We start from the raw sequence: 14,972 nt of genomic DNA, 5'->3' as shown, positions 1-14,972 counted from the left end.
AGGGAGAGGGACTGCGAGGCTCTTAAGCAAATTGATATAGGGAGTGGCAAGTTATTGGAGGTGTTGGCAGGCTTAAAAGTGGACAAATCTCCAGGTCCAGATGATTTGTGTCCCAGACTGCGGAGGGAGGCAAGGAAGGAGATCGCAGGGGCTCTGACCCAAATTTTTAATTCCTCTCTCACCACAGGGGAGATGCCAGAGGACTGGAGAACAGCTAATGTGGTTCCGCTATTTAAGAAGGGTTGTAGAGATAAGCCAGGGAACTACAGGCCAGTGAGTCTCATGTCAGTGGTAGGGAAATTATTGGAGAAAATTCTGAAGGAGAGACAAGGTTTGATCAGAGAAAGTCAGCATGGCTTTGTCAGAGGGAGGTCATGCCTAACAAATTTGATTGAATTTTGAGGAGGCGACCAGGTGTGTAGATGAGTGCAGTGCAATTGATGTAGTTTAAATGGATTTCAGCAAAGCCTTTGACAAGGCCCCACATGGGAGACTTATAAAGAAGGCAAATGCACATGGGATACAGGGTAATTTGATAAGGTGGATTCAAAATTGGCTTAGTTGTAGGAGGCAGAGGGTGATGACAGAAGGATGCTTTAGTGACTGGAAGCCAGTGTCCAGTGATGTACCACAGGAATCTGTGCTGGGTCCCCTATTATTTGTCATTTATATAAACGACATAGATGACTATGTGGGGGGTAGGATTAGTAAGTTTGCCGGGTGGTTAACAGTGAGGCTGAGTGTCTTGGGCTACAGGAAGATATAGATGGGATGGTCAAATGGACAGATAAGTGGCAGATGGAACTTAACCCTGAAAAGTGTGAGATGATGCACTTTGGAAGGAGTAATTTGACAAGGAAGTATTCAATGAACGGCATGACACTAGGAAGTTCTGAGGAACAAAGGGACCTTGGCATGTGTGTCCATAGATCTCTGAAGGCAGAGGGGCATGTTAGTGGGGTGGTGGAAAAGGCATAGGGGACACTTGCCTTTATCAATCGAAGCATAGATTACAAAAGTAGGGAGGTCATGTTGGAGTTGTATAGAATCTTAGTGAGGCCACAGCTGGAGTACTGTGTGCAGTTCTGGTCGCCACATTATAGGAAGGATGTGATTGCACTGGAGGGGGTGCAGAGGAGATTCACCAGGATGTTGCCTGGGATGAAACATTTAACTTAGGAAGAGAGGTTGGATAGACTTGGGTTGTTTTTGTTGAAGCAGAGAAGACTGAGGGGCGACCTGATCGAGGTGTACAAGGTTATGAGGGGCATGGACAGGGTGGATAGGGAGCAGCTGTTCCCCTTAGTTGAAGGGTCAGTCACAAGAGGGCATAAGTTCAAGGTAAGGGGCAGGAGGTTTAAGGGGGATGTGAGGAAAAACATTTTTACCCAGAGGGTGGTGATGGTCTGGAATGCACTGCCTGGGAGGGTGGTGGAGGTGGGTTGCCTCACATCCTTTAAAAAGTACCTGGATGAGCACTTGGCACGTCACAACATTCAAGGCTATGGGCCAAGTGCTGGTAAATGGGATTAGGTGGGTAGGTCAGGTGTTTCTCACGTGTCAGTGCAGACTCGATGGGCTGAGGGGCCTCTTCTGCACTGTGTGATTTTGTGATTCTGTGAATTATGTTTTAAGAACTAGAAGAAACAATTAAATTCAACAAACCTGTCCATTTTTGATTTGTATGAACAAAAAAATAAGATTTATATGTAAGACTATATCAAATTCGGAATTAAGCTCAAATTACAGAATGATTTGGCAAAATAAAATGGCACAATTTTAAGGGGGGTGTCGGATCAGAGGGACTTAGGGGTATATGTGTACAAGTCATTGAAGATGGCAGGGCAGGCTGAGAAAGTTAAGGCATATGGGATCCTGGGCTTATAGATAGAAGCACAGAGTACAAAAGCAAGGAAGTTATTATAAAACATTGATTTGGCTTCAGCTAAAGTACTGTGTCCAATTCTGGGCACCATGCTTTAGGAAAAATGTGAAGGCTTTAGAAAGGGAGCAGAAAAGATTTATGAGAATGATTCAAGCAATGAGAGGCTTAATTTACATGGATAGATTGGGGAAGCTGGGGTTGTTCTAAGAGAAGAGAAGGTTGGGAGGAAAGCTGTTCAAAATCATGAGGAGTCTGGACAGTAGATAGGGAGAAACTACCACTGTGGAAGGGCCATCAAGAACCAGGGAACATTGATTAAGGTGGATGGCAAAAGGACTAAAGGTGACTTGAAAAACCTTTTTTACGCAGCGAATGGTTATGACCTGGAATGCACTAACTGAGAGTGTATGGCTTCTAAATGGAAATTGGATAACTATCTGAAGAGAAAAAAATGTGCAGGGCTTTGGGGAAAAGGGACTAGTTGAGTTGCTGTCTTGCAGAGTGCCAGCACAGACATAATGAGCTGAAAGGCCTCCTATGCCTTAAACTATGATTCGATGATAAAATGCTAGTGAACAGAATAATGGCAGATGAAATCTAATGCAGACAAAATGAAGTGGTGATAAAAGAAAGGACAAGGTACTTATCTGGTGTTACCATTGCAAGACTAGGACAAGAGGTCATGGGGTCAAACTAGTAGAAGACAAGATTAGGATTGAAACAAAAGGTTTTCATCACTCAGAGGGTAAGTAATGCACAATGGACTTCCAGATATAGTAGAATTGAAAACCTTAGAATCATTTAAAACTCAATTGGATGGTACAATGGCAAAAGATCTTAAGATCATTCTGGATAAAAATGGGTCAAATGGCTTTCCTCATCCACAATTATTTTGATGGATAAAATTAAGTAAACTGTTTTCAAATTCTTGACAAAGAAGTACAGATTGTGATTGTTCCTAAATCAAAATTGAGCAAATTTTGTATCCAGTGATTGGGGCTCAGGAATCTGTAACACTTCTTTCAGGATCAATAAAACATATGTTGGAAGGAATTGTAAAGAACTATAAGCCTGCAAGGCATCTGGACAAATGGAGGTGTATATCATAATCCTAAAGGAATGAGTGTGGAGATAGCAAAATGTTTAAATAACAAATACAGGAACTATCTGAGGACTGGAAATTGAGAGGTTTATTCAAAGTCTGTTCTGAACCTAAAAAGTTGAGAAGTTATTGTGGGAATAAATGCTAAAGGGCGTTGCACTTGGAATCATAAAATGTTATAGCACAGAAGGAGGCCAATTTGCCTGTGCCAGTCCTTTGAAAGAGATTTCCATTTAGTCCCATTCCCCTGCTCTTTAACCATAGCCTTGTAAAGTTTTCCCTTCAAGTATTCTTCCAATTCCCTTTTGAAAGTTGTTATTGAATCTGCTTCCACCACCCATTCAGGCAATTAATTCTGGATAATAACTTGCTGCTTAAAAAAATCTCATCTTGCCTCTGGTTCTTCTGCCACTCACATTAAATCTGTCCCCTCTTGTTACTGACTCAGCACAATCCCAGTTTTGCTAGTCTCTCCATGTAACTGAAGCCCCACATCCCTTGTACAATTCTCTTCTGCACCATCTCTAAGTCGTGCCCAGAATTGGACACAACCCTCCAACTGGGGCTAAGCCCGTAATATATAAAGGCAGACTTCCATCCAATAGAATGAAAATTAGACAGGTTCTATGTGTAACAGGCAAATCCATCTTTGTGCTGAAGACAAAAATTTACTCGTGGAATAATAAGAATACATTTTCTGAAGATATTAAAGAACAATCATCAAAATTTCAGCGCTGAACATGGCCATCGTGCCTGTGCCAGCTCCATATCGAATCTTCCATTTTCAAAATTCAATTTTCCACCTTTTGTCTTTATATTTATTTCTCTAAAATGCTATGATTAATTACACATCAGTTGTTCACTTGCAGTAATGCATTCCTTATTCTAAATCACTGAAAAACTTTGCCCTTTGAATATTTTCAGTACAAATGGTTTTCTTTTTCGTTCACTGATCAGTGAAACTGATCTGCCTGTCTTTGTTCTTTTTTTAAAAAAACGTGAAAAATTGTGTAAGATCCTCCTTAACCATCCCTTCTCATGAATGATGTCCTAATTTTTCACGTTTCCCATCATGTTTATAACCTCTCAACCCTGATATCATCCTAGCAAATCTAGACTTCACCTTTTCCAAGGTTTCAACCTCTTGTCTTTAATTGGGTTCTCAAAACTTCACAAAGCACCCCCTACTCAGGTCATCTTGTATATCACTTGCTCTTTGTTTTTTCATTCGTTTGCCCTGCATATGGAACCCAGATTTGCAATTGTCCTTTTTATGGATTCTTTCCATGTGCAATTTTGCTTTTAAAAATCCTTTTATATGTATCCCACATTTTGTTTTCTCCACTTCTGCAAAATTTCACTCTCTTCTCCAGTTTACCATTCCTCCTATTTGGCAAATATTAATAGTGCCTCTGCCCATTTATTTATATGGAGAACAAGGATAGATCCTGAGTTACATGTTACAAAACTGAAAGGCCTCCATTTTACTCCTAATTTTCTCACTATACTTCAGGCATCCTCTATCTCATGCTGGACGTTTGCTATTGATCCATTGGGGATTAAAGCAATGAAGCACTTTATAAAGGTTTTTTGAAACTCTAAATATGCCACGGGTACTGCACTCCCTTTATATCTGTATTTTATAATTATCTTGAAGAATTCAATGAAATTCAAGTGTGACCTGACTTTTAGAAATCTGAGTTGACTGCCTATTAGTCCTTATTATCATAATCTCTATCATTAGCAACACTCCCAATGTGAAGCTAACTGGTCTTTAATTATAACGTCCCTTTCTTTTTGTTGAGTTAGGTGCACCATTCACCATTTTCCAGTGCTTTGGTACAATAGCAGTTTCCAAGAAATTTTAATTATTAACATTTTTGCTAGTTCATCACTAACTTGCCTAAATATAACATGTAGACCACTGATGTCTAATACATGGCCCAATGTTCAACTCTGGCCCTTATTATTCGTCCCTCAGTGTGCTATGCATTTTATAATTCAATGTAAAAGAAACTCAGGCCCAATTTTTTTTTAGTAAACACAAATTTCTTCTGTTGGCTTCAGCTGTTTGAGAAAGTAAGCTGCCTCCACTACTGTTCCATTATAAGTGGATTTAGGACACTGGAGACTGGGAGCTCTGTTTTCCCACCAATTAGAAGTGTTTGCTAATCCTCCAAACCTGGGAAAGTTGAATTTAGCAGAAGAAATGAGTGAACATCAATGGAAATTGCAGAGGCAATGGAAGCCCCTTGATGGACAAGGTCCAGTGGATTTTCAGAACAGTGGTACTTATGTCATATTGTTGGGCAGCTCAGATTTTTGAGAGGGCTTGTATTCAGTGGATTACAGAGTTTTGTCTTGTACCTGGTATTCTGTAACAGCTTTTCATTAATACAATCTCAAGGTTTTATGGTAAAATGATATTAAATTTTATAAAGTGAATTCTATAATTGATATGACCATGGACTGAGGTGGTGCATTTTATTTTTAAAACTAAAAACATTGTTTATGTGTTGTGCTTTTCTGAACAACAGTTTTTTGACATCATGTTGTTGAATTTTTTCTTAAGATCTGGCTTGTTTTAAATTTAAGTTGTTGGAAATTTTAATACTCAAGTAAATTTTCCAATGGTGTGGCCTAATGCAGAGCCTTGCTCATCAGAGCACATATCAGGAAGCTACATGTGCAGCTCGTAACTTTATATCCATCTAAATGATTGAATGATAAATTGTGTGTTCTCTGAGGACAAGACTTCCAACCCTTTTCACAGGAAAACTTATTCATAGTTTTCATATGTGGCCCACTTACTGGCCCCCTTTTCTAACAGTTTGATACTCCTAGTTTCTGGCTTGGTGATTTATCTATTTTAATTCCCATTACTCTCTAATTATCTCTTTTTTAATATTTCTGGTTCTTAGATGTTGTATTCCTGCAATCCTTCCTTCACATTCCTCTAAATACAGAGGCAAAGTATTTACATCTCTGCCATTCCTTTATTATTGAAGCCGTCCACGTCCAAATGCAGCAAGACCTGGAAAATATCCAGGCTTGGACTGACAAGTGGCAAGTAACATTCAAGCTACACAAGTGCCAGGCAATGATCATCTCCAACAAGAGAATCTAACCATTGCCCCATGACATTCAATGGCATTACCATCACCGAATCCCCCACTCCCCCAACCTAGAGGTTACCTTTGACTAAATATTGAACTGAGCTAGCCAAATAAACATTGTGGTTACAAGAGTAGGTCAGAGGCTAGGAATCCCATGGCGAGTAACTCACCTCATGACTCCCCAAAGCCTGTCCACCATCTACAAGGCACAAGTGTGATGGAATATTCTCCACTTGCCTGGATGAGTGCAGCTCCAAAAGCACTCAAGAAGCTTGAAACAGGAAACAGCAGCCCATTTGATTGGCACCCTACCCACAAACATTCACTCCCTCCACCACTGACGCACAGTAACAGCAGTATGTACCATCTAAAAGATGCATTGCAGGAACTCACCAAAGCTCCTTAGACAGCACCTTCCAAACCCATGACCACTACCCTACAGAAGGACAAAGGCAGCAGACACATGGGAACACCATCACCTGAAAGTTCCCCTCCAAGTCACTTACCATCCTGAATTGGAAATACATCGCCCTTCCTTCACTGTTGCTGGATCAAAATCCTGGAAATCCCTCCCTAACAGCACATGGGCTACAGCAGTTCAAGAAGGCAGCTCACCACCATCTTCTCAAGGGCAATTAGGGATGGGCAATAAATGTTGGCCTAGCCAGCAATGCCCATATCCCATGAATGAATTTTTTAAAAATTACTTTCTTTGTCCCTAAATGGCTCCATCTCTTTAACTATTCTTTGCTACGACTCCCAGACTTCTTTCATACTGTTCATGTATCAATGTTTTCAATCTCCCTTTTCACTTTTTAACGCTTTTGGTATTTCTTCTGGTTTCATTGTATTACTAACATTACTTCATTGTATATGCCCCTAGATTAATATTCTAAATCATCCCTAGACGTTTTCCCTTCAATCCTTTTTACCCTCGTTCTGAATTCATTTAGTCTGTACCCTAATTATCTCCTCAAATTTTCCTGACTGCCAGCTTTGCTGCCAAGTTTATATGGGTATGACTATCTTCCATCACTTCCTTTTGTTTTATTGTAAAGTAAACCAAATTATGTTGTGGCCATGGCCCCCAAATTTTTCCCTACCTTTGTTCCACTTCTCTGCTCTAGTTCATTACCCAGAATCAGTTCCAGCAATGCATCTTTTCTCATTGGATTTGTAACATGTTGGACTTATATTGTTTTGAATATTGTTTTTAATGCATTAATTGAACCTCTGGTCATTTTGATGACTATTAATGAAATTATCTAAACCTATATCTGTATAGTTACAGTCTTATTACAACTTGATTACTTATACAATTATGCAATAATTTGTATTTATTGTAATACCTTTAACATAATAAAATACTCTTCAGCACTTCACAAAAGTGTTTTCAAACAAAATTCAACACTTAGCCACATAGGGGTCTGGATTTCACAATCCATAGCAAAGCAGTGCTCGCCACTGACCTCGAACAAAGTTTCCCACAAGAATCGAGCAATCTCTGTGGTATGAATTTTCCCTCTGCCGAAGCCAGTTTGAATCTTCATGCCAATCAAGGGGATCTCCAGGCATCCAGCAGCTGTGGTGTCATCAAGCAGAGTATGCAGCAACATTGAAGTATTCTCACAGACAGCAAACCATGAAGTAAAAGCCACGGGATATCTTCAATATTTATATTTGACAGATAGCAAAAATATCAAACAAACTTCATTTTTTTTTTAAATATGTGGAATTTCTGATCATAATGGAAAAATTTGACATTCAACCTATAATTACTCTTTCAGGCCCAGTGAGGCTATTTAGGAGTAATTATCAACTTAGTACACTGTTAATTCAATAAGGTAAAACTTTTTAAAGCATTTTTACAGCAGGACTTCTAACCATAAAAAGTGGATGTTCTTGACAGTTCAATGATTATCAATTGACTAGTCTTGTGGAGCCTTAACAGCACCCCCTATGGCAAAGTGTAGGATAACTGACAGCAACTTCGGGATTTCTGTGTTTAACTGCACATGTGGATTCCAGATGTTGCTGGCAGTTTCGGAGGAATAATGATGGCGACTGTTGACAGTTTTGCCATCATTATTAGTGCAAAATCAAGGAGCCCAAAAGCTTGGTCAAAACTGTAGATTTTAACGAGCATCTTAAAGGAGGAGAGGGAGAGGCTCAAGAAGGAAAGTCTAAAGCTTAGGGTCATGACAGCTAACGGCACAGCCATCAATGGTAGAGCAATTAAATTTCAAGGTACTCAAAAGGCAAGAATTGGAGGAGTGCACATATCTTAGAGGATTATAGGACCGGAAATAAATTGCAGTCAGGGAAGGGTGACTACATGGAGGGATTTGAAAACAAAGCTAAGGAATTTTAAAATTGATGCGTTGGACTCTTGTCTATAACAAACATATGGTCACTATTATTGAAATTATCTTATTTTTTCTATTCAATCCAGAAGGACTCTATCTTTAGTTTCTGTAGTGGTGTCCTTATTTAGAAATGCTATCTTTCTTCCCTTGATCACTTATAAAATTTTATAGCTTATGTTCTCAGTCCTATTCTGACCAAAGTCAAGTTCTGAAGCCAAAACTATGATAACATGCATCCCTATAGTAGCTAGCACTTATGGTGTCAACATTAGCATTCTCACCTGAGTCAGGAGGTTATGGGTTCAAGTTCCATTCCAGGACTTGAGCACAAAAATAAAGGCTGACACTTTAGTGCGGTACTACGAGAACGCTGCGCTGTCAACTGTTCTATCTTTTGGATGAGATGTTAAAACAGACTCCATCTGCCCTCTTGCGAGTGTAAAAGATCCCATAGCACTATGTTGAAAGGCCAGAGGGGTGGCAGGGATGTTACCCCCCCACCCCCTCCAGGCCAACATTTATCCCTCATTACCACATCGCTATTTGTGAGAGTATGCTATGTGAAAATTGACTGCTGTTTTGTACAACAGTGACTACACTTCAGATGTACTACATTGGCTAAAAAGTATTTTGGAATGTCCTAAGGTCATGAAAGGCACAAGATTTTTTCCATAGGCTGCAGCCCAAATTTCATTTATGTTTTGCATTCATGTATTGATATTTCAACTTAATTCCATTGTTGTCTGATTCCATTCTCTTCTACATTTTCCTTATTTCTTTCATTATTCTTATATTAATTCAGTATGTTCTCCAGCCCTTCTCTGGTCCTTTGATTTAATTCTCATGCAAATTCTCTCCACCCATCACCCCACCATTGACAGCCATAATTTAAGCAGTTAGGCCCTACAATCTGGAATTCTTTTCCTAAATTTCTCCAACTCCTGCCCTTTCTCCTTTAACATACCCCATCCCACCCTTCCGCCAAATCCACCTCTTTAGCCCAGTTTTTGCTCACTCTCCCTGATGCCTCTTTATTCAGCTGTGTCCATTTTTAAAAATGCATTTCTGTGAAGCGCTTTGAGATGTTTTTCTTCATTTAATGGCATTATATATTGGAAATGCAAGTTGTTGTTGACATGAACTGTTGAGGTTTCCATGAAGAATGGCAGTTTAAGTATAATGTAACAGAGATTAATCACTGGCAAGAGTTGTGCAGCACGTATTTGTCAATAATTTACTTCCTGGGGGATTGCTTTTTTTTCTCCAATGTATGTGTGGATCAAAGTGGTACATTCATGGTTAGCAGTATATTAGCACCAAATATACCTTAAAAGCTAAAATTCCAAAATGCAATTACCGGGAATGTTACACATTTATCCTTACTAAAGGTCTTGGGTATGGTTCACATTTCCATTCCACAAACCTGGCTTTGTAATTTTCTATTACTGTATGCTTTTAACATCACCATTTATGACCAAAAATACAAAGCACCATGGCAACACTTCATGTTAAAACCAGAGTTCAAAATGGTTCTGCCACAGTTGCAGCCCCTGGTCACTAGATGTCATTATTGTACTCCCCCTGCCTCCACCAATCTGCATATTCGCTTTGGGAGTACTTGCTGCCAAATCGCTGTAGAGAATGTGTTAAACTTCAAAACATAAACTATAAAAATTTACATTTTAAAAGCTACTAAAATGTCCTGAGCTATCAGACTGGGTGAAATCTTCCACAACCACTCCTCACCATTCACTGTGAAAAATATTCCACTTCCCCTAAAAATGCCATTTCCAAGGGCTTTTAAGCTGCAGCTTTTCTTGCCCAGCTTCTTACTTGCCACTCTTCATGGGCAAAATTGCTATTTTCAACCCTGTGGAAACCTGCTCAAATTGTGGGTTTACGCCAAAATACCCACTTAAATCACCATGCTCCACTTCCTACTCGCAGTTCCCTATGCACTTCTGCCATCTTATCCGTCATACTTATCTAACCAACTAGTTACTTGAGTACTCTATTTGCCTAGTGTCTCTTTGCTAAGGTGCTGCATACCTTGCTAATTCTTACCAGTACTGCTTTCGCCCACTCACTGCTCTTCTTGGGATTAAAAAAACTTATCCTGATCCTGCTTATTTGGCCTTTGAACTCTACATTGTCGACCCCTGCTTGTAGCAGAGAAAAAAATAAAACCATAGCCCAGCTCTTCACAATACCTACTTGCTTCTTAAATTTCTCAATCTTAGCATGAACAGCACAGAAGCAGGCCATGTATTTGTCCCAACAAGTGAAAGTGTGTTTATGCTATAGACAAGCCTGTTCCAACCTCACTTCATCTCACCCTATTATATCCTTCTATTTCTGCCTTTAATTAGCTTCCCCTTAACTGAAGTTTAACAATTCCATGTAGTAGGAGGTTCACATTTTCATTACTCAGGAGTAAAGAAGGTACTCCTGGTTCTATATTAGATTGATTAGTGACTATTGTATATTTATGGGCCCTCGTTTTGCCCACATACACATCTTTATTAAAATTCATTAGCTATTTACATCTGCAGATGAATAAGTGGGATATGTGGACAGGGTGGGAAGAGAGAATTTGAGTTGGAGAAAGCTGGTATGGAATATAAACACAGGCATAGACCATTTGGGTCTTCAGTTATGCACAAATTCTCTTCCATACGTTTCTTTCTGGTATTCTAATCCAAATCATGTTCTCAAAAACCTTCCAAGAAGCAATGCCTGCAGTATGTCTTTGTAAGAATTCGTACATAAGAACTGACCACTTGAAATCCATTCTTGATCAACTCAGATTTTGAGTGTGTCAATTACTTTTGTCTCAATTACCCAGGCTGACAAATTGCAAATATTTGTTACTCTTTCAGTAGTTCCAAGTTTCCAATATTAAATGCAAAGAGCTGGGAGTTTATGAAATGGAGTGGCTTGCTAAACTGTGACAATGGAAATTTGATGAGTACAGGTATTCAGGGCAGAGGCAGGTGGTAAATACTTTAAACCAAGGCGTAACAGTAAACAATCATTAACCAATTAGATCTAAAGGGACAAAATCACAAAAGTACAGGATGCTAACATTTTAAAGATCCAAGTTGCATTAATTAAAAGCTGATATACAAAAATAATTAAGTCAGAATAAGGTATATAACAAATTGTATAACAAATTGCATAATAAGTTTCAGCAAAATAACAAGACAATAGCTTCTATTTATATGGCATCATTAAATGTAGTAAAATGTTCCAAGGTGCTTCACAGGAACATGACCAAACAGAATTTGATACTGAACCACTTAAGGAGATATTAGGGCAGATAGCCAAAAGTTACGTCAAAAAGGAAGGTTTTAAAGAGCATCTTAAAAAGGGAGGCGGATAAATTTAGGGAGGAAATTCCAGAGCTTAGGGCCTTGGGAGCTGAAGACACAGTCTCCAATGGTGGAATGATTGAAATTAGGGATGCTCGAGAACAGAACTGGAGGAGCACAGATATCTAAGAAAATTGTAGGACTGGAAGAGATTATAGAGACAGTGATGAAGCCATGAAAGGTTTTGAAAACAAGGAGAATTTAAAAATTGAGGCATTGTTTAATGAGATTGACAGGAGCCAATGTAGGTCAGCAAGTATAGGGGTGATGAGTAGGGATAAATGTAAATTTGGACGCAGGCAGCAGAATTTTGGATGACCTCACGTTTAAAGAGGGTAGAATGTAGGAGGCCAGCAGAGGATATGGCAGAACAGAGGCAACAAAGGCATGGATGAGGTTTCAGCAGATGAGCTAAGGCAGGAGCAGAGATGGACAATGCTATGAAGGTGGAAATAGATAGTCTTAGTAACAGTGCAGATGTAGTCAGAAGTTTACCTTGGAGTTAAATATGGCACCAAGTTTGCAAACAATCTGGTTCAATCTCAGACAGTTGCCACAGGGAGGGATGGAGTCAGTGGGTAGGAAAAGTTTGTGGCAGGGATCAAAGATAATGGCTTTGGTCTTCCTAATATTTCATCAGAGGAAATTTCTGTTTATCCAGTACTGGATGCCAGACAAGCAGTCTTGACAATTGAGATAGTGCAGGGGTTGAGAGAGATGGTAATGAGGTAGAGCTAGGTGTCAGCAGAGTACATTTGGAAACTAACACGTACAAACAAGGAGTAGGCCCATTCAGCCCCTCGAGCCTGCTGCACCATTTAATAAGATCATGACTGATCAGATAGGAACCTCAAATCTGCATCCCAACTACCTCCGATAACACTGTTTTCAAATGGTGTCGCAGAGAGGTAGCATGTAGATGAGAAATACGAGGAGGTTAAGATCCTTGGAGGACATGAGCGATAACGTGGGAGCGGGATGAGATGCCCCTGATGACGATTCTCTGACAACTGTATGGATAAGAAATGAACCTGGCGAGTGCAGTCCCACCCAGCTGGATGACTGTGGACAGGTATTGAAAGAGGTGGTCAACAGATCTAAAAGACAATGAATGATAGTTTACCTTTGCTGCAGCCACATAGAACTTTATTTGTGACTTGGGTTTCAGTATTGTAATTGAGGCAGAAACCTGGTTGGCGGGATTAACAGGGACTTCTGGAAAAGATAGTCATGAATGAGAAGCAACAGCACAATGAATGACTTTGGAAAGATCCCATTTCAGGGTTAGGTCACCAGAGAACCTTAGAGGAAGATAGGTCTGGTGGATTAGGGGGTAGTAAAAGGAAGCAGCAGGGGCAGCTGATCAGGTAGTCTCAATTTTAGTGACAAAGACAACATGTCTCCTCACAATTTTGGAGGGGATGGCAGAGGAAAAAGGAGCGGGGTTTAAGAAGATGGCCTGCAGTAGGGAGAGTCACTGGGGGGTGTTAAGTTGATCTGGCGGTGAATAGCTAAACCAGTTGTCTGCCATATCCATTCAAGTCTGCATACTTTGAAACCTAAGGGAGCAGAGATGAGGATAGAACTGAAAGATATTAATGGATTTAATGGGCACTGGGACAAAGGTGGAGATGAGGGTGTACTTGATAAAATCAGTAGCTGCAGAAGTGAGGTGAAGGGAACAGCTGAGACCCATTGCTTACAATTCCCACACCATGCAGAAACTCCAGATGCCCTTATGCCCAGAGTAACCATACGTGCAGGAAATGCCACTAGTTGCTTTAACTTGAGGGGCTGAGAATTTCCTGGAGCATACATTTCACTGCTAGAGAATAGCAAATGGGTGGCTATCCCACAGATAGGTAGAGGTAAGGCAGTGTAAGAATTCTCAGTGTGGCAATTCCAAAGCAGTTTTCAATGCTGGTGCCAGGGTAGAGGGTGTAGAATACTTTGATGGGGGAAAGGTAACAGCCAGAAGTTGTGACCCACTAATGATGTAGGAAAGAAAACAGTTGAGGTCCTAGTCAGAATTCCAGGAATTTAAAGAGCAGGGCCTCAAAGGTAGCAATCTCTAGCTTACCTCTAGTGGAATATGATAGTGATAATAGGAACAGAAGAGTAAAGCAGGTTAAGACATGTCCTTCCTCCTATACCATTTCTCCAGCCTCCTGGGACATTGAAATCTGTTCAAAGTGGACAGGGATGCACCTCAACGCCCCCACAGAAGGTTAACTAATGGTTTAGAGGATGAGCACAGGTTGAAACAACATGCAGAGAGGACTTGGGGAGACAAAAGTAGTAGATGTTTGTATATATATGGACTTTCAAAAGGAGTTGGCAAAATAATAGCCAGATAGCCTCTCTCTGACCCTGAAAAACATTTTTACGAGTGTGGAGCCATTTCCATGCTTTTTACTTTTGGTTTGCTATCTGAGAATTCTTCAATCTGATAGGCTAATCAGTTTACTTGATGACTTCACTGTTCCTGGGTTGCCAGATGGCACAGATTACCTTTAGATGGCACCAGATTCAAAGTCACATTGAAATAGGGGAAAATCAAAACTCTCAGAGCCCACTAAAGTTTGTGGGCAGTTTTTTAAACAGTCAGCAACAAGCAGCATTCCTTCACTGCTGGCTGCAAAATATGAGCCAATATTTCAAAAAGTAATGTGAGGTAATGCAAACTTTAGGTACACAATTAAAGTTTACCACTATAAAAGAAATCCTATGGACATGGCCATCAACTTGTCTAATTTTGTTTCCAGACTATAATCTATTTATTACATATCAAATTTGTAGATTGAGGTTAGACAGGAATGCATCTACTGATAAATCAGAACAGCTACTCAATGGGATCTTGCCAAAGATCACTACAGTGAGTGAGTCCTGAAACCATAAAATATAAATTAACTCCTAAAGTCACCAATAGTACAGGCATTACATGGTTAATAATTGCCAACAGTGTGACTGCCTCTTAACTTTCCAGCCAGATCCTGAGGCTGCAGTCTGTAATAAATCAAGTCTGAGGCAGTTTTCACCGTCAACAATTCCAGAACCTTTGTTGTGCTTCAAGATTTCAATTATTGTAAAAGATGACAGAATGCTCAAGTGGACACCAGGGTGTTGCATGAG

The sequence above is a fragment of the Cetorhinus maximus genome, chromosome 1 (genome assembly GCF_964194155.1).
Source record: "Cetorhinus maximus chromosome 1, sCetMax3.hap1.1, whole genome shotgun sequence".
Classification (NCBI taxonomy): Eukaryota; Metazoa; Chordata; class Chondrichthyes; order Lamniformes; family Cetorhinidae; genus Cetorhinus; species Cetorhinus maximus.
The sequence above is the reverse complement of the archived record's forward strand: the minus strand, read 5'-3'. Positions refer to the sequence as shown.